The sequence below is a fragment of the Triturus cristatus genome, chromosome 7 (genome assembly GCF_964204655.1).
Source record: "Triturus cristatus chromosome 7, aTriCri1.1, whole genome shotgun sequence".
NCBI classification, from domain to species: Eukaryota; Metazoa; Chordata; class Amphibia; order Caudata; family Salamandridae; genus Triturus; species Triturus cristatus.
Genome location: NC_140590.1, coordinates 423,685,487 through 423,704,977, shown reverse-complemented (window position 1 = coordinate 423,704,977; position 19,491 = coordinate 423,685,487). Strand labels below are relative to the sequence as shown.

At 43.6% G+C, this 19,491-nt stretch overlaps 1 protein-coding gene across 1 annotated transcript in view; it reads left to right on the top strand.

Moving 5' to 3' along the window:
- The first annotated feature begins 2,347 nt into the window (after window positions 1-2,347).
- Window positions 2,348-19,491, top strand: part of LOC146809855 (cytosolic phospholipase A2 gamma-like) — a 596,102-nt gene continuing 578,958 nt past the window's right edge. Inside the window, exon 1 of the mRNA XM_085616717.1 lies at window positions 2,348-2,430. The gene's annotated coding sequence lies outside the window, so the exon portion shown is untranslated. The remainder of the gene's footprint in view (window positions 2,431-19,491) is intronic.

Sequence of the window (19,491 nt, the reverse complement as noted above, 5' to 3'; positions counted from 1 at the left end):
AGTTCTGTGCAGTCCTGGAGCATTTTGTTTACAGGACTCCTTCTTCCCTTTGACAGTGTGGGCCAGGGACATCAGACACACCACAGGAGGTGGAGCCAGCATTGTGAAAGGCAGGCACAGCCCTATTCAGACCCAGGTGCTATTTCCTCCCACCACTCTACATGCAGATAGTTCTATTCAGCCCTGTACTGACTCATCCTGTCTCCTGGAATCCCTCAGTCCCTGTCACTCACAAAACCAGACACACAATACACAAGCTAGCAGAGGCAGGCTGGAAGGTTAGGTAAGAAAAGACCTACTTTCTAAAAGTGGTATTTTCAAACACAGAATGTTAAAACCAACTTTACTAAAAGATGTATTTTATCATTCTGAGTTCAGGCATACTAAACTCGAATTTCTACCATGTTCCCTGGGTCAGTTAGGATTATAAGGTGTTTTAATCAAACTGCCCATTCTGGCCTATGGGGACTGGTAGCGTTACAATCGTGAAAAACGAAAATGGCTCTAATTCACTATTAGGATATACCACACACATCAGTGCATGTCCTACCTTATACTTACAATGCACCCTGTCCTTGGGCCTACCTTAGGGGTGTCTGATGTGAAGAAAAGGGAAGGTTTGGGGACTGGAAAGTGGATGCACTTTACCCAAGTCAGCCTGGCAGTAGTAGACTGCACACAGGCTCTGCAATGGCAGGCCTTAGACACACTTTACAGGCTGCTTCTAAGAGTGGCACAACCAGTGCTGCATGCCCACCAGCATCATTTGATTTACAAACCCTGGGCACACATGGTGCACTGTACTAGGGTCTGACAAGTAAATCAAATAACCCAATCACGGAGTCACTAATCAATTCATCAATTTAACATAGGGAGCACTTGCACTGTTGCACTGAATAACAGTGGCACAGTGCCCAAAGAATCTAAACCAGCGAAACATATCAATAACAGAGGAGGCATTCAGTAAAAAATGGAAGGGAGACTCATGCCAATGGTACCAGGTCTAACAATGCTGGATCCTAAAAATGAGTAGTCAACATCTTCAGCATTGTTTAGGTTTGCGTTTTAATGAAAAGCATCCTGTTGTAAAGGTCTTGCATCAAACAGTTACAGAAGCATACATTGAAGCACAGAAGAAATGTAGGAGATGAAACAGCCGCAGGATTGGACACCTTTGGGCTTCCCGCTGAAACTTTGATGGGTATGTGGCATGTTCAGCAACATAATATGCTCACCTTTGAACCTTTCACTGTCAGGGATAGGTATGAAAACAGGAAGGCTAGAGATAAACACAGTCTCAAATTAGTGTCGCCTATGAGGGGTCTAAACTGACTGTGCAGAATCATTCATATTTATTTCTAGTGATTACGGATGCTGTCATTTCTGTGTAACAGCTGGTTGGATGTGGAAATACTGAAACAATTGGGCTTCAGAGGATCTATCAAACCCCTGCAACAGGTGACACTGCATTTGCTGCATCACTGATAGATACCACACCCTCCCCCTCCCCCCTCTCCCCCCCCCCCCCCCCCGGTAAGTGTCCAATAAGTCAGATGCCATCCTAGGGCCTCTACAATTTTAGAGCACCTGTATTAAATCAGTCACCTACCAGCAAGAGGCCTCTAGGTAGTTAGATCCAATGTGACACAGTGAGTCAAAGTAACACATGTCACACTTTATACTCGTGTAACAGGATAATGCCAGTCACTAGAGCTTTTCCAAAGGTGGTATAGCTGATGAGGTCAACCACATGCCATGCCAGGAGGGCAGTTAGTCAGCCAGAATGGAAAGATTTGAATCCACAATTTATCCAATAAGCTGATGCAAAGCCTGTTGCGTGACTGTGACGCAAGAGTTTACCCCAGGTACATCGCTGTTCAGCAGTTTATTGCGATGGAGGGGCATTTAATTCAGCACTGAGTAAAGTGTGGTTACATAGCAGGGGTTCCGTTTAGTTTCTAACATTCCACTCCTCATAATCACGTAAAGTACTTTGCATGATGCACAATGAAAATTGTTTTATTGATATAGGAGCATTTCCTCACTCGTGGCAGATTGAAAAGATTTTTTTCTTTGTCCGTAACTCGACGAGGAGCATTCGTACAATCATTCTGGGTTTTATGACAATGAACCACAAGTGTTTGGTGATTGGCTGTTGGTCAGTTTGCGGTAAGAGCTTCAGTACATGGACGGAGATGTCCCCGGATCCACGCATATTTGACATTTAATCACCAGCCTCAAAAGACATAGGAAAGTCTTTGGCAGCAACCACTCTGGCAGTTACAGTATTAGCAAATACAGGGGAAGGAAAGACACCCTCCTTGAGCAATAACTGTTTTTGCGACATCTGCTTGTCATTTCCATAAATAATTCCTCCAAAGCCCCGCTCCAGATCATTTTCGCGTTGACTGTTTACATCAGTGATCGAAGGTAAGGGAGCATTTTGCAAATTAGAAGTTGTCTTGAAGTTAGCCTTTCAGGAAAATAGTAGAGCACGTGAGTCGAAAGTTTGCTTGTCTCACAGCTGCACAACAGCTTTGCTAAGAACATTTGAGGTAGGGCCAGAGCTGCCGACTTTAGAACTGGGGAGACAGGTTTGGGTCTGGCGTCGACTCAACATCCTGTGACTCGGGGCAAAACAGAGTCCCCGTGCGCAAGCATTAGCGTGACCTTGTGTGGAGTAAATGGCGCTCATGTAAACGCTCCAATACCTTCCGATTGAGTTCGCGCTATTTTAAGCTGCAAAAAAATGTTTCCACTGCTTCAAGCAACAGACCGAAGCTGCTGTTTTTAAAGCCCCTGAAGCCGAAGCTGATGTATCTTTAGAAAAAAGTTGCCAATTGTGAGTAAAGGCCGCTCTCGTAGAAAGAATCAACCGGGGTGCATTAGCATATTTATTCAGAATAAACTCATTAAAGAATGGCAGAATGATATTATTGTCACTGCTTTATGTGTAAAAAAATAAGTGCTATGGTCCAAACTTTTTATGGAAAGATAATTTTTGAATGTCATGGGAACCAAATACCGGGGCTGCTCGCCATGATTCCAACTCATGGCTCCTGAATCCCCTACTAGACACCCCACCTCTTCATGTCACTCTTGCAAGTTCGACGTTCTCCATTTGTCACCATGTTTCTTCATCCTTCTTTCCCACCTGTGTGCGTTTTAACTCCCCCTGTGGGTCACAGTCTAATAAGCACAAAAAATGAGCGCAAGAGGGCCCCACCTTCAAAACCTGCTCAAATTAAGCACTGATTATTATACACCTGATATTTACACCTGGCTTCAGGTTGTCTTTGGCTCATATCTTACATACATACTAATGGAGAAAAAGTAGCATTGTATTTAATTGCAGGTTGTGGTTTGAAGTTATTTCAAGGTGGAAATATTGACCTCAAAGACTCTTAATTCAGTCTTTCGTCATAAATAGCAGAGAAGCAAAGCTTCCATTTTTAACTACTCTTCCCTACACATGTGTCTGTGTTTTAAAAACCTGCCTATTTCTTCCCTTTTAATGGACAGGCTCTCTATGTTGTGCTTGCCTGGCAGTGTGGCTAGCTCATATATGAAAAATTATAAACACTGTGCTTGATTTTTATGACATTTTTAATGCCATAATTTTTGGCTGTTGGAGAGGACAGGGGCACATATTTATCATGGGTTTGCAGCGCCCTTGTGCCATGCAAGTGGTCGCAAGAGCGCCAAAAAAACCTTGAATGATATTTACTAAGCCATGCATTCTTCAGCACACACGAAAAGGAAAATGACTGTGAGGATTGGGTTTGTTCAGAAAGGTGTCCCTTTGTACACAAAAACAATCCTGCTTTCAACACAGGCACCCTTGTACCATGGTGTAAGGCTACCAGCGGTGGCGCTAGACAGCAGTTTGTTATCCAGTGCAGGCAGAGAGCAGATATGTATCATATAAAATTAGTGCATTCCTGCCCTCTCCCTTTCATGCAGCGCAGTGAAGCAAGGTGGCTTGCTGCATTGGGTGCATGTAAACTTGATAAATATGAATATTAATATTTGTACTTTGGAGGAAGGCTCCCTCCAAAGTAGAAATCTGGTGGTTTTATTGCCAATTTACTAAAAAAAAGAAATAAGCCACATTAAGGGGCATATTGACAAGCCAGGCGATATAATTGTCGCCGCTTTAGCGGCAGAAAACTACCGCTAAAACGGCGATAATGGTCTTGATAATATGCTCTATGGAATTCCAATTGAAGCTCATGTTAGACTGTGGTATCTTGTATTCGTTGCCATGCATCTTTCCTGCTTCCCTGCCTTGCTGCTCAGCCAGAGTGCATGTGTTCTGTGTGGATGTGTTGTAGAATGCTGGTGCATGTGATGTAATGGAATGTTGGGGATGCCTGGTGGATGAGTGTCAGTTGGAAGGATGGGCTGAGCAGCAAGGGAGCTGCTCCTGGTGGGGTTCATATATGCTGAACTTACCATCTACAATCTTAATCAATAAACCATCTTCATTTGATTTACATCTCGGCATCAATGGACTTATTTATATTATAACATTTGGCGACGATCTGGGATCACCTACATGTACCTGATGGATTACAAAAATTGAATTCTGAAGAAGTTACAAGGCAAATTCAAGAACCTTTTGAAATTTCAAGCCAACTGCAAGTATCCCTTGAAACTACAAAAAACGATTTTCAAGACAAGGTAAAGAACATTTCAAAATTTCCTGAAACATTTATTATAGCATACTGGCACCCCTGAGAGCCCCACCAGTGACCTCTTCACCGGTCGCCCATTTCCTAAGAGTGCCAGTCCCTGCTGTAATTTCATTCTCCTGCTGCCTGCTTTTACGCTGCTGCCAACTACCTGCCTGTAAGCTTGCCTCTCCTGCCGTGATTATCTACTTCTAAGTTCCGTGGCACACCGAGAGCCCACAAGCGCTTCATCATTGCTGCTTTTCCCTTGGTGTTTGTGAGATGTATTTTGAAGGAGTCGGCAGTGTCGGGTGTTGTCGTCTGGCAGAGGGTGGATTTGTTGGGCATTGGATCTGTAGTAATGTTCATGCATGAGGAGCATTTGGAGCACCATAAGCTGATTTGTTTTGTTTTTTCGCGACCCATTTGTGACTTTAATTTTTGCCGCTTTTGACCTCTCCCAGTGACATTTTAAAATTACAGTTAAAAGGTGATCGGCGCATCGGCGAGACTACGCTGTTTGGTAACTTTTCTTCAAGTTTTAACCAACTTTAATTACAGCCATTTCATTGTCATTTCAACCGTCGTTTTGTTTTTAAAATTCCTGTCATGAGTCCCCGTAGAGCGCGCATTCTTACCTCTATCTTGCGCAGCTTCTCGAGACCTTTTGTGACGTAGGTCTGCCTTTTTGCTTTCCCTTGGACGTTTTGGTGCATAAGCGCACCGTGAGCCACCCTGCAACCACGTATAAAACGTGCCGCCATTTTGAGGTTGCTCTGCATTCATATTCAAGCTGAGCCGATGTCACTTATCAAGTTTTCAACTTCGTGGAGCATGCTGATGGTTCCTGTTGTCGTTTGGAACAGTGCCATTGGGCGGACAACCAATTTATAAGGCGGTACTGTGCTCTTCATTTATTTGCTTTAAAGCTAATCGTACTTTTGTTCATCGAGGAGTTTTTCAAAGGCAGCAATGTATTTTGGGACTTTACAATTTTCAGTTCTTCTTGAGACTTTGTTGGCGTCTCACACAAGTTTTTCATTGGAACTTGCTTGTCCCGATTTACAGTACTTTGCGTTTCCTTCACCACTTCTTCCTGCCACTGTCCTGGACTTCGGGTGAGAAGTCGCTCACCGGAGTGAATATTCATTTATTTTAAATGTTTTGCTAATGTTTAATTCCTTTCTCTACTGTACAATGCCTTACTGTGTTTTTCCTTATCATTCTTATTGGTCTTTCTACTTTATTATTTCTATAATGATTAGTCGTTATGTGGCTTTCCATTTTCTGCTTAAATATTTTGTGGATTAGTCACCTACTACATGTTAATTTAGGTTTCACTAGCCTTTTATGGTTCTGTTTGGGAATTCTTCCCTTTAAAGTGTTAATGATAGTCGTTTGACTATGTGACTTCATATGTCACCTACTTTCACATGAATGTTATTTACATTAATGTACTTTGTGTTTATTAACTGATTTCCTTGCTGTTTGAAGTGTGATTTATGATAGTCTATTCGACTATGTGACTCTCAGTGTCACCACGATACGTTATGTTACAGCATGTTTTCACAAGCTTAGTTACATGAATTTTTGCTTTTTGAGGTACGCTTTATATAGCCCTGGCTATGTGACTTTCCACCTGTTGCAATTTATTTTTGCGTGGAATTATTACTTAGGTTACCTACATGATGCTTGTATTCAATTTTAAACTTTGTTTTGCTAGCAAATTTTTCTTTAGGGGTTCCCTTTTCTATGTGTTTTGTTTGTGATTATAGCATTTGCTATGTGACTTTGCTTTCTCTTCAAATGATTTTTGATGCATTAGTCACCTATTTCTAGTTTTCTTTGTTGGGAATTTACCTCTGGCAGAGGTATGTGATGCGATAGCTCTGTAGCTATGTGACTTTTGTCGCATTTTTCCTTGTGCGCATTTTTCCTTGTTTAGTGCATCTTATTCTTCTTTATAGTATTTGATGGATTTGTCTTAGTTTTGGGATTTTTCCAAGGTTTGGTACATTCTCGATTATTTTAGGCACTTTTGAGGTGTGTCTATTTTTTTTCACTATTAATTTTGCTGTGTGCTCAGCAGTGTCCTTTTTGGTTTCTGTTCTTGGAAGTATTTTTTTTTTTTTTGCCTTGTTGGATACTGCACTTTATTTTTCATTTGTTGGCGTTCGTTCATTATTCCCTTACTTACTGGTCTGGCCAACTGGTATGTACTGGTGTATTCTGGACGTTTTGTCCTTTGTTATCTCTTCGTGTGTTTTGTTTACTGTGTTGGTGAGAATTTTGCTGCATTATCGGTCTCTGTTCTTTTAGTGTTCTCCCCAGCTTTCAATTCTATTATTTGTATTCACTCATTGAAACCAGGGTTTGCATCCTGTATTTTCTTATTACCGTTTTTTTTTTTTTCCGTTAAAGGGGAAGAGATGTGTTATGTCGTTATTGATTCATTATTGATTTATTGTTTCATTCTTTTCTCTTTCTTTATTGTGATGTGTTATACAACTTCATTCCATTGTTTAATTGATTCTTCCCTTTACATGCTCTTTGCTATTCTGCTTATGATATTGTTGAGCAGCATGTTTTCCTTGTTGTGATTTGTAAAGAGGGAAGATGTGTGGTATCTTGTATTCGTTGCCATGCATCTTTCCTGCTTCCCTGCCTTGCTGCTCAGCCAGAGTGCATGTGTTCTGTGTGGATGTGTTGTAGAATGCTGGTGCATGTGATGTAATGGAATGTTGGGGATGCCTGGTGGATGAGTGTCAGTTGGAAGGATGGGCTGAGCAGCAAGGGAGCTGCTCCTGGTGGGGTTCATATATGCTGAACTTACCATCTACAATCTTAATCAATAAACCATCTTCATTTGATTTACATCTCGGCATCAATGGACTTATTTATATTATAACATAGACGTCCTTCACATCTAACATGGGTTTCAATTGGAATTCCATAGAGCATATTATCAAGCCCATTATCGCCGTTTTAGCGGCAGTTTTCTGCCGCTAAAGCGGCGATAATTTTATCGCCTGGCTTGTTAATATGCCCCTTAATGATTAAGCAAAAGAAAATAAATAAATATGTTGGACAAGGAAATTAAGAGAAACACGTTTTTAAAGACAATGTAAAAACTGCTCTAAGTACAATGCAACCGTAAAAAAATATGTTAGACTAAGGGCGTTACGAAAAGCGGCCACGGACTACCCCTTTGAACTGTTTCAGTTGTAATTCTTTTTTTTCTTGTCTTGTTTTGTTTTTAACACTAGCGAGTATGCATTGACAGATCTTACTTTTCCTTAAAGCTTGAACCAGGAAAGGGTCCTTCACTCTGCGAACTGCTTTAAATGTGATCGTCTATTTTAAGCTCATTTCAGGATAATTTGAATGTCATTGAAACATATTAAACTACCTTTTATTTTGCCCGTACTTAGCTTCTGTTACCAGGACTTTTGGGAGATTCCTTTTTCCTACTTCAAACACCATTAGCATCCTCTCACTGAGCATGAAACCTGCATGTCCCCATCCCTTAGCCTCTCTAGACCTTTAATGAATCGTACATCATCTCTTTTCTTGGTGAGGCTCATTTTCGTGTGCATAAAACGTCAAAGGAAGAAAGAGTGCCCAATGCATATGCCTGCTTGGTTGGTACTGAAACGTCTCTTCCTTCCTAGAAGCCAAAACAGGGGCAAACATATGTCCAGACATTGTCTTTCCGAACTCTGGGTGTTGAGAACTTCAGGTGTCTGATCACGAGTCACTATACCTTCCTGCTCCGTCTGTCTGCCATCAGCGGGCATTTGGGACCAAGGTGTTTTTGCAAGGGCCTAGCCTAGTCAGTGAGATTTGGGGGTTGTGAATCTCAAAGTCTCCAACTAAAAAAGCAGTGGGCTGCAGGGTGTATTGACGAGATGATCAAGGTTTGGGATGGACAGTTTCCATGAGCAACAGGGTCAGTACAAATTTGCATTATGTGGGCCTCATTCTAGAGTGGCACAGTGGGTGAAAAACGCTGGGTTGGATGCCTCCCTGAGAGATAGTCACTGTTTAGACTATTTGCAAGAACTCATCCCATTACCATTGGGACATTTGATTGGCAGTATTATGAATGGAAATGTGAGACTGGTGCAACTTTCTATGCCTACTACTGCCAATGTATGTGAATTCCAAAAAGTAGTGCCTTTGCACCCATTCAAGAAGTACTTCTATTGGTGCAAATTTACTACTTTTTTGGTGAACCAGTCATTACATATATTAAAGATCTCAATCAAACAAAATGGACACGTTAAAACCTCTTTCTGAAATATAAATGATGAGGAAAAATGACACAGACATAGCAGATCCAGGTCATGGCCCACAGAACCAACTACCAAACCAAAAATGATTTGAGGGGTGTCACATCTCAAACACCCCCTCTGAAACTACGCCCAATCCTGTCCCACCTGGGCCTGGTAGTTCTTCCTAGGAACTCATGATTATGGTCTCGCACAATAAAAGAGCCTGATGTCCCTGCCTTGGATTCACTTATTTAAAATGTGTTTTCACTGCACGCACTCTTCATCGCCTCTGCCACATGAAGCCACGATGGTAGAGTTGTCAAAACGGTGCGCGTGGGCACAGCTCCATTATCTAGTCCTTGCCTTTTACAAATCATTTTATCAAGTGGCTGATGATGACCCTATGTGCTAAATCTGAGTTAGAAATAGAGGAAGGCACAAAGGCGAATTAGTAGGGTGAGCTGAGCAAGGGTCTTACTTAACTCTGAGAGTCTGGGATGGACCGAAGCAATGAAAACGTTTGGCGTGTATATCATGCAAGAAACATAATGTAAAAATCTGATACAATAGCCTTGAAATTCAAAAAAAGTGTACTTCTTAAACATGTAGAAGCATGTTACTGAAGTACATCACATTATATCACTTTATAGACAAAGCATTTATTAAAAGTAAAAGTTTTTTAAAAACGTTAAAGATTTCACCCCCCCACCACCAGTGACAATGCTGCTATTAGTGAACTAAGAAGCAAGTCAGCAGACATGTAAACCATAAACGTGGCCTAGATGGTGCAACATTAAGAGCATCCTGTACTCGATATTTAAAGGTATGTAATATTATGCACATCCTGTACTCAGTATTTAAAAGTGCGGTCATATGTGATAATAAATAGAATAGGCTCTGTGAAATAAAACATTTTGCCACAATTTGGACAAGCAGAGAAGTCGGTATTGATTCCAGGTTAGCTGATTTCACATTTTGAAATTCAGCTGCTAGATGGTATCTTTGACTCTCCTTCTCTAAAATGTACATCCAATCTCACTTTTTTAGCTTTCATTCTTGTCTCAGGTCGAGAAAAACCAACAACATAGACATAGCACACCCGACTCAGATCCCCCTGACCCAACTAGCAGGCAAGGAATGCATTTGTTTGGGGGGGTGTCAAACCCCAAACAACCCCCTCACCCCACAGAAGCCACACCCCTGTGTCTCTTTGCATGTCTCCTCTATTAATATGTGTCTCTGGTGTGCCTTAGGGATGACGTTTGTGTATGTTGTGAAATACCTATTGTTATTGTCATTGGTATTGACCATGGTGTCTTAAATGTAAGGTTTTGAAGAAAGGAGTTTATGTTCTGTCTAGAATTACGCTTCAGATCCTCGTTAACTAAGAGTTGGCTTTGAGGTACTATTGAAATGATCAATTCATGCTTTCCACCTCAGGGCTGCTGTTGCAGGAACCACTAGCGCGCTAAATGGGCTAAGCAGACATGTGATGACAACAGACTCACAAAGACATTACATGGAACATGGGGCATTAAAGGCTGTTGGAATTTAAGCAATAATGGCTTCTCTTCTTTTATGCTTTCCCCAAAACTAACCACTAAACTTGAAAGATAACATCTGTGTAAACACCACCATAGACCACCATGGACTGGTAATGCATTTGCCTTTTAGTTTCACAATATTATCATCACGGAGGGCCAGGAATGCTCCTCAGTTCACGTTTATAAACTGCACTTTTAAGAAAGACTTTTAATTCACAGATATAATCCGATGTACTAGGGTGATACACATCTGCATGTTACAGAAATACGCTGTTTTACATTTTCAAGTCACCTTATCTGGGCTCAATCGCAGCATCGCAATTTGACCAAATTGTATGATCCTAGGCAAATACTGTACATCATCAGGCCTCCTTTTAGTTTCTCATTGCATAGGTGAGGCCAACATGGCTGGTATACAGACAGTGAAGTGCCAGGCACCCTTATGACAGACTCTTGCCCAACATCACCGGCCTGACTACCTGTGGCTGGACCAATGGCTCGAAAGGGCATTATTTGGAGCTGTGGCCAAGGGGCATTAAATGCTGCTGGAACATAAGCAATAACCGTATCTCAGCTTACTCCTTTCCCCCAACACCTCCCCCCACTGTCCGGGCCCTACACTAAGCTTGAAAGTTAACATCTATGTGATCACCACCCCCACAGACCGCTGACGATTTCAGGGGCAGATTCAAACGGTTCCAACAACCTTCTTCCACGTTGTTTTGGGAGGCCCTGGTTTTCTTTTTGCATTTTTATATAGCATAAACTTGCCCCAAAGGCAATGGAGTGCTTTACATTAGCATGAGTTTCATTACATAAGGCCACATTCATTTTATAGGCATGGGGAGATTAAATGATTTGCCCAGAATCACAGGCTGTAGTGTTGAGCTGACCCTCATACTACTTAATTCATAGATATAATCCAATGTACTAAAGTGACACATATGTTCTCAGGTCTCCTCTTTGCTTGTAATCATATGTGATTTAAAAGCTTTATTTAAATTCCATCTTCAATAAGAATATAGGCTACATATATGGTCCATGTCTTTTAGTTTACTTATATTATTTTCCTTGTTTCAGGATAGGAATGTTTCTCAGTTCACGTTAAAAATAGGTGCACTTTTAATAAAGACTAATTCAGATATACAGTCTGATGTACTAAGATGACATACATTTATGTGTTAAAGAAATGCAATGTTTTAGTTTTCAAGTCACCTTACCCGGGATCAATCTCAGCATCCCTGTTTTACCAGATTGTGTGATCTCTGGCCTCCTCTTTGTTTGTTATCGCATTGGTGATGCCAACAGGGTTGATGTACGGACAGTCAAGTACCAGGCACTATTATAACTGACTCTTACCCAAGATCACCAGCCTGACAACCTGCATGGTACGGAAGAACCATTTAATATACACTTTCAGAAACTGGCGGGCGTATTCACAAGGGAATGGTGAAGAGTGGTATTAAGCAAACATTGCTAATGCCACCCTCCGCCATTCTGAAAACACAGGAATGTGCCATATTCACAGGAATACGGCGCACCCCTGCATTTCTCCTAGCACTGGCGCTAAATCTAGCTGCCTAGCGCTAACGCAAGCACCCTTGCCCCACAGTGCAAGGGAGTCTGTGTTGGAGGGAATGATTGTTTACGTGCAGGATGGTGTCCCTTCCAGCACATAAACAATCCAGAATGGCGAATTGTAACTTCTATGTGTGTTGTATTGTGCAGCCCACGTAGAAGTTGCAAATCGTCATTTTTCAAATGATTGATTATTTGCAGGAAGGGACACCTTCCTGCACATGAACAATCATTTATGGCGATCTACTGTTTCTATGTGTGCTGCACAATACAGCTCACATAGAAACAGCAAAGAAATTAAGCATTTCTCTGATTTTCACCATGTTAAGACCAGGTTTTCCTTGGTCCTAATTTTGGCTCTGCCTCCTATTTACACCACCCTTGTAAATAGGGGGCAGCATCAAAATAAATTGGTGCTGCGGTGGAACGCCCACCACAAAGCCCATCGCACACCCCTTTCACACTAAGTGAAGCGAGAATGGGAGCCTTCTTCACAAGGCAGCATTAAGCCACATTAAGTGGCTTAACGTTGTCTTGTAAATAAGGCAAAGGGTTTATCGCCAAAGGAACTTCATAAAAAGTGACGTTCCTGTGGCAATAGGGGCTTGCAAATATGTCCCCCAGTTTCAAGTTGGTAGAGGTATGCACCCTGAGCAGAAACCACAACGAGTCAGTGTAAGTCAGAGACACACCATATATTAACCTGTACTCACCTTCTGGTATCTTGGCACAGAGCAATCAGGCTGAACCTAAGAGGCAATGTGTAAAGTATTTGTTCAACGATTCAAACAGTAACACAGTGAAAACCCCACAAACAAACTGTACACCAATTTAGGAAAATATGTACAATTTAATAATGAGAGAGCCCATGCTCAGTATTTGATTTGTTGCGCCAGCACCTAGTTAACAGTAAGCTGGCTGACCCCAGGAAGCTTGATGAAGAGGCAGATTTTTGGGCCACTTCAAGACTGTCCATAAAAGAGTCTGGGGGGAACCCCCATAAGAGTGTCAGGGCTCCACCCAGCAGAAAGAATGGGCAGAAAAACCTAAATATGAGAAGTTCTCTGAAGGGCCCCAAAATAGTTCTCAAGCGATTAGTGGTAACCAGTCCCAGTCTTATTCTGCAAAGAAGGGGTTCTTTGATCACAAGACAGGTAGGTTTGCACTCCAATGTACTGAGTGCTACAAGTACGGGCACTTCACGGGTGAGTCAAAATATCCCAAGAGGGCATAGCACCCTCACTGGTGGGCAGACACCTGGGATGGTGAGTGTAACACTCAAGGAGGACATAGTCCCACTCAGCTTTGGAAAGCAGACAGAGGTGACTCTAGTTTCCCAGGGAGATAAGGAGTTGGTGCCAAAAGTATGTATCCCTACTAATACTTCAAAGTATAGATAGTGGGTCACTATCAATAGGGAACAGGTAGAGCTTCTGCAAGATATAGAAGCTAGCATTACATTGTAAAGAGTCAGCTGGTGTTTGCATAGCAGGTCCTACTGAGCACATTCCACTAAGTCATAGTAGCCGACAATCATGAGAGCCTTCTACTGGTAGATCTGGTTCCCTTTGAGTAGGGGAGGTCTCAGGTTCTCTGAAAGAAGCTGTGAGCCCTGCCATTCCTGTAGATTGTCTTTTAGGCAATGACCTAGAGCACACTACCCAGAGGGAGGTAGAACTCAGGTCACACTTGGAGATGTTGAGATTACCTGAGTAGGTCTGTATGACTACACGGTCCATGGCTACCCGAGGGCAGAGAGAATCGGAAAGAAGCTCCTGAAGTTCCCATGGTCGAGGTTGACGGGTCCCTGAAGAAGTGGCCCCGAGCAAACCAGGGAGCACATTTCCACCCTGGGTAACTTGCCTGAGCTTGCAGGCTGGCAAATTGAGGGTCATCCCACAAGGGAGTAATTCTGCAGAATGCAGAAAGAGTGCCACATTTTAGAGGGCCTGAGGCGGCAAGCCCAGATAGCAAGTGAAGCCTCTGGGGATCACCTAATCTACTGAGAGAATTGTCTTCTATATTGTGAGCCTAAGGCTCCTGGTTCTGGAGCAGCCCATGTACTGGTGGTCCCCCAGTGTTACATGCCCTTCCTACTGGTTTTGGCACATGATATACTCCTGCCAGGACATTTAGAGCAAGACAAGACCTTTGACAGGCATGTTGCCCACATTTATTAGCCTTGCTTGAAGACATCCTAGGATGCCTTCTGCAGGTCCTCTTCCACCTGCTAGGCCAGTCGAAAATCAGAGAAAAAGTAAAAAGCCTCCCTGATTCCATTACCAGTCATTGGCACCCCCTTTGTAAGGGTGGGCATTGACATTATTGGATCCTTGGCCCCCAAGACAGCCTTGGAGGACCATCCCATCTGCTACCCAGAGGACATCCCTCTAAGAACAGTGAATGTACCTGTTCTGACTAGAGATCTGATGGGGATCTTTACCTGTGTGAAGTTCCTCAATGAGGTAGTGTCTGACAGAGGCGCTAACTTCATGTCAGCATACATGAAGTCCATGTGGGATGAGTGTGGGGAAACCTACTATTTCACCACACCCTATCACCCCTAAACCAATGGTCTTGTGGAGAGATTCAACAAGACGTTAAAGGGCATGATTATGGGCCTGCCTGAGCACATGAGATGTGAGTGGGATGTCTTCCTTCCATGCCTGCCCTTTGCCTAGAGGGAGGTGCCACCCTACTAGGGGACGTCTGAGCCTTGTTGGGAGGGGTGGAAGAAAGCTTCCAGAAACCACCACCCCAGGATGTGGTCAGCTGTATGCTGGCCCTTGGCAACCAGATGCATTGCTTCTGCAAGAAGGCGAAAAGTAATCTTGAGGCCAGTCAAGAAGTCACGAAGCTCTGGTACGACCAGAAAGCCACTCCAGTGGAGTTTCAACCTAGTCAAAAGGTATGGGTCATGGAGTCAGTAGAGTGCAGAGCTCTCCAGGACCGCTCGACTGTCACATACAAAGAGAAGGAGCGGAAGTGGGAGTCCACCTACTTGATAAATCTCCAAACCCCTAGGAACCCATAGAGGGGGCTCCATGTTAACTGACTTAAGCCTCACTTTGAGAGTTCTGAAGCGAGCATGCACCTTGTGACAAATGAGGGAGTAGAAGAGGAGAGTAAACCTCTCCCTGCACTCCTATCTTCCCAGGAACAAGATGGGTGAGTCAAGTAAGTCAACCTCTCTTCTATCCTGACCCCAGAGCAGCAGAGTGCATTCTACTACCTACTGGGACACTCCGGTGAGTCCATGATACCAACACTGGAGACAGCTCACCTGTTAACAACACAATTTACAGGTTGTTTGATATGGTGAGGGCCATTTTGAAGGAGGATGTCATCACAATGCTTGCATTAGGGGTGATTTAAGCCCTACAGGAGTCCCTAACCCAACCTTTTGGTGCTGGTACCATAGGCTGTCCCACATGGCCCCACACAAGAACTTTGTGAACTACCAGAGTCTTAACTCCGCTACCAGGACTGGCGCACAATCCCAACCCCAAGCTGATGATCTCGTTGCCAGTCTGAACACTGCCAAATTTCTCTGTACCTTTGATTTGACATCAGGGTACTGGCAGATCCCTCTGCCTGAGTGGGCCAAAGAGAGGCCAGCACTCTGGACTCCAGAGGGCCGCTTCTGATTTCTGAGGATGCCCTTTGGCTTGAAAAATGCTCCTGCAACCTTCCAGAGGTTGGCTAACAGGGTCCTAGCTGGTAAGAAGATGTTTTGTGCCACCTACAAAGCTACATTGCTATCTATAGTTCCAATCAATATATCTCATTGTTTGGGAAATAAATTCACCATAAAAGAATACAGATCAACAACAATAGTATTAAATTCATGGTTGATAAAATCAAATAGTATGATTACTCATAAAAGCTGTGAACATTAAGACAGTTAATCAGTCTTGTTCTCCTACACACCCAGACAGCTCGTAAAAAGGATAACACGGTAAAAATCACATACTTAGGGGCCGATTCCGATGTGAGACGGACCTGAGTCTGTCCACCATCGGTCAGGAAACGTGACTGACCGACCTACTGTCGTTGGTTACGTCCCTGCAAGTAGGATGTGTCCGAACACTCGAATGTTTCACAATGGCAGCATGTATTCCCTGCGGAATGCATGCCTGTATTGTGAAATGGAGGGTGGCTGCCACCGAGTGCGGGGATCAACAGAGGGCCACCATTCAGTGGCCTCGCACCCATGGGGGCCCTCAAAGACAGTTTCTGACTGCCTTTAGTGCCAGAAAGACAGGCACGAAAAGGCAGTGGAAAACTGTCATCGTACTCCCTCGGTCATAAAGAGGCGGCCGGAGTGGTACTGAGGGATTTCCGGATTCTCGGAGCCCATCGGAATGGCTCGGTCGGAAAGGAATCCGAACGGCACCTTCCGATGCTGTTGGAAGGGCTCCAACCATCGGTCGGAGCCCTTCCGTCCGACATCGGAATCTGCCCCTAAGTGAGAAGCATCTGAAGGTACATCAGGGCAGGCCAAACATGTTTCACATTCAAATATTTAATCAAAGGAATTAAAAAACACTTCCTCGGCCAACTGAAATAAGAGCAAAATAATATAAAATGCAGCATATCCTGGGGAGACACATTGTTGCAGCTGCAGGGCGCCCATGCCTCAGGCCGTACCCACCCGCATTGGGTTGCCAAGAGATGGTACAATTGATTGAACCTAAACCTGTCCAGTAAACACCTGTCATGCTGTGAGCGAACCCAGACCAGGTACAGCTCCATTCCCTGCACAGTTTGTAGGAGCATGTTGCCTCAAACTGATGGCTTCTGAAGGTCTAAGCCTCCTGTCTCCAAACAAGAGTGTTCCAAAATCAGCCTTTTGACACTCACGAGCTCATGAATGGAGAGAGAGGTAGGGATCATAAAAATATCAGACCTGCCTATGGAAGAAAAAGCTGCCTGAACGTAAGCGATCCACTGTATACTATTAACCCAATCCAGGGCCAAACAATCCTCAAGGATCCTCTGTGTGCTTGGAAAATGCTGGGATAGACTGTGGGACCTGAACAAACTTACGTAAGAAATTATTCTCCATCATTTGGATCCGATCCAACTGGACTGTGCCCCCAGCTCTAACTACCATAATGAAGCTGTGCGATACACTTGGCCTGATAGATTTTTAGGAGATCCTTTAAAGCCCTGGAGCCAAGCCTGTGTGCAAAACTAAAAACCAACCCCATTGTTTTTACTGACTCTAATCTTTTTGCCTCAACCAAGGGTTTCCAACAATTATTAACATTAAAAAAATCACCCAAGTATGGGAATGCCTTGACTTTGCTCAGGGTAAAATTGGATACCTTAAAGTCTTTCTTCCTGTCGATTTGTGGCCCACTACCATCATGTATGACTTCAAAAAGTTGACAGACAAGTCAATGTGTCCCAGCAGCAAATCTAACCCAGGTGCGGTCCGAGCCATAAGGACCGCATCATCCGACTGTAATAAAACAGGGATAAATCGTTCACCAACACTGATAAGAGTGCAGACTCTAGGCCTTTCACATACAAGGTGAACAAAAAAGGTGCAAGTATGCACCCCTGATGAACCCCACAGTTCGCCAAGAATGAGCGAGTACATGCTGCACCCTGAGAAAAATGCACTGAGGCTTAGGTCTTTGAGTGGAGATCAGCTAAAAGGGCCACAATAGTAAGATCAACCCCCATCTCACTGACCAAGGACCTGAGTTTCACTCAGTTCACTCTATCAAATGCGGACGTCAAGTCCATGTATGCTAGATGTAGAGATTCAGACTGGACCACTGTATGTATGAATAATAAGATGAAGTCGATCTTCCACCCTAAAGCCATATAGGACATTGCTCAGAATGTTATTTTCTTCTGCCCAGCTGCACAACCTATTTAAAATTGCCCTCCCCAATACCTTGATCATTGCCTCCAATAAAGAGATTAATCAATAACATTGTGGGTTCTCTTTGTCTTCCTACTTGAAAATGGGATCAATCACTGCAGTGGACCATGAGGGTAACGACCCCTCCTGAGCAACCGCATTCCGGACCTGCATTAGAATTGGAGCCTTATCTCTATATTTGCTTTAAACAGATCTGGTGGTATACTGTCAGGGCCAGGGGCCTTGTTGCTAGACAAAGCAAGAGTGCCCTGTGTGACTTCATCTAAATTTAAGACCACTAGGTTACCGGCTAAGAATGTTGCAACAGGGGTTACAACACCACCACAAGCCCCCTGATTGTGATTATCCTCAAAATGATCCACCCACTGTTGTTCTGAGATGTGATGGCATAAGAGCGCACCAGAACTCTCAGCAAAGCAAGGCTTGTTAACTACACTCCAAAAAAGAGAGCTGTCCCCCTTTCACAAGCTTGACTGAGCTCCAGCCAGGCTCATTTCTGTAAGTTATGTTTGCACGACATTTAAGCCTGCTTGTAAGCCCGCCTACAATTTTCTATCAAAATCCCATCCCTCGGTGACTGGATCAAGGCTGCCTTCAGGAGGCGCCGGGTTCTCAAGCAGTCCCTTTTATACCATTCAGGGTTTTGTGTAACAAGGGCACTAGAGGCTGTAACAGTCATTAATTTACGAACCCCCAGAGCTATGTCATTAAAAGCTTCCCATACTTCCCCCACCCCTGCATCACTATCGACATAAATGTTGACTTCACGCAGACAAGTTGCAAAGAGGGAATCTTGTTGGCGCTGAGGGTCCACCTGAGAACATTTCAACCTTCTCCTCTGGTCAACAGCAGATAGCCTCATTAGATCCGCCGTTGACTGTAGTTTTGGGCACATGGCAATATCTAAGGTTAAGGATAAAGAGTTGTGATCACTAAAAGGGCTAATAATTATGTTAAAATGAGAAATAAGTAAGTATAAAGGCACTGAGAGAAATATAAAGTCAATAAACCGTTTACAGCCCCTCCCTTCCTAAGTTGGGCACATCACGGGGTTCAAAGAATTCACCATTTTCTCCATGCTAAGAACCAAATTGTGAGAATCTGAAAGTACATTGAGCTCCAATACCTTCCTGTGAGTGTACAAAGTGTAGACCATCTTTCAATAGACAACTGCAAGTTGGAGCACCGCTGTCTAGGGGAGGATTACATAAATGACAATTAAAATCACCATGGATGGCCACACGCAATGCAAGCTTAGGTCTGACTTGATGAGCCATCCTGGCAGGTTCGGAGGGAGGAGCTGGACCAAGCCTCACTTGCACCTGAATAGGATGTGTCCTGATCACACACAAAGGGCTGCATACCCACCTGTAGTGAGTCTGGAGCCAGGGCAGGAAGGGCAGGACCTCTGTGAAGATCAAAGGCCTGTCTTTGAAGTCTCCCCCACTTGAAAGGCCCAACTGGCTATATGTACTGGACCTCTGACACTACCACTTAAGTACACTTCTTGACATGTGAAGACT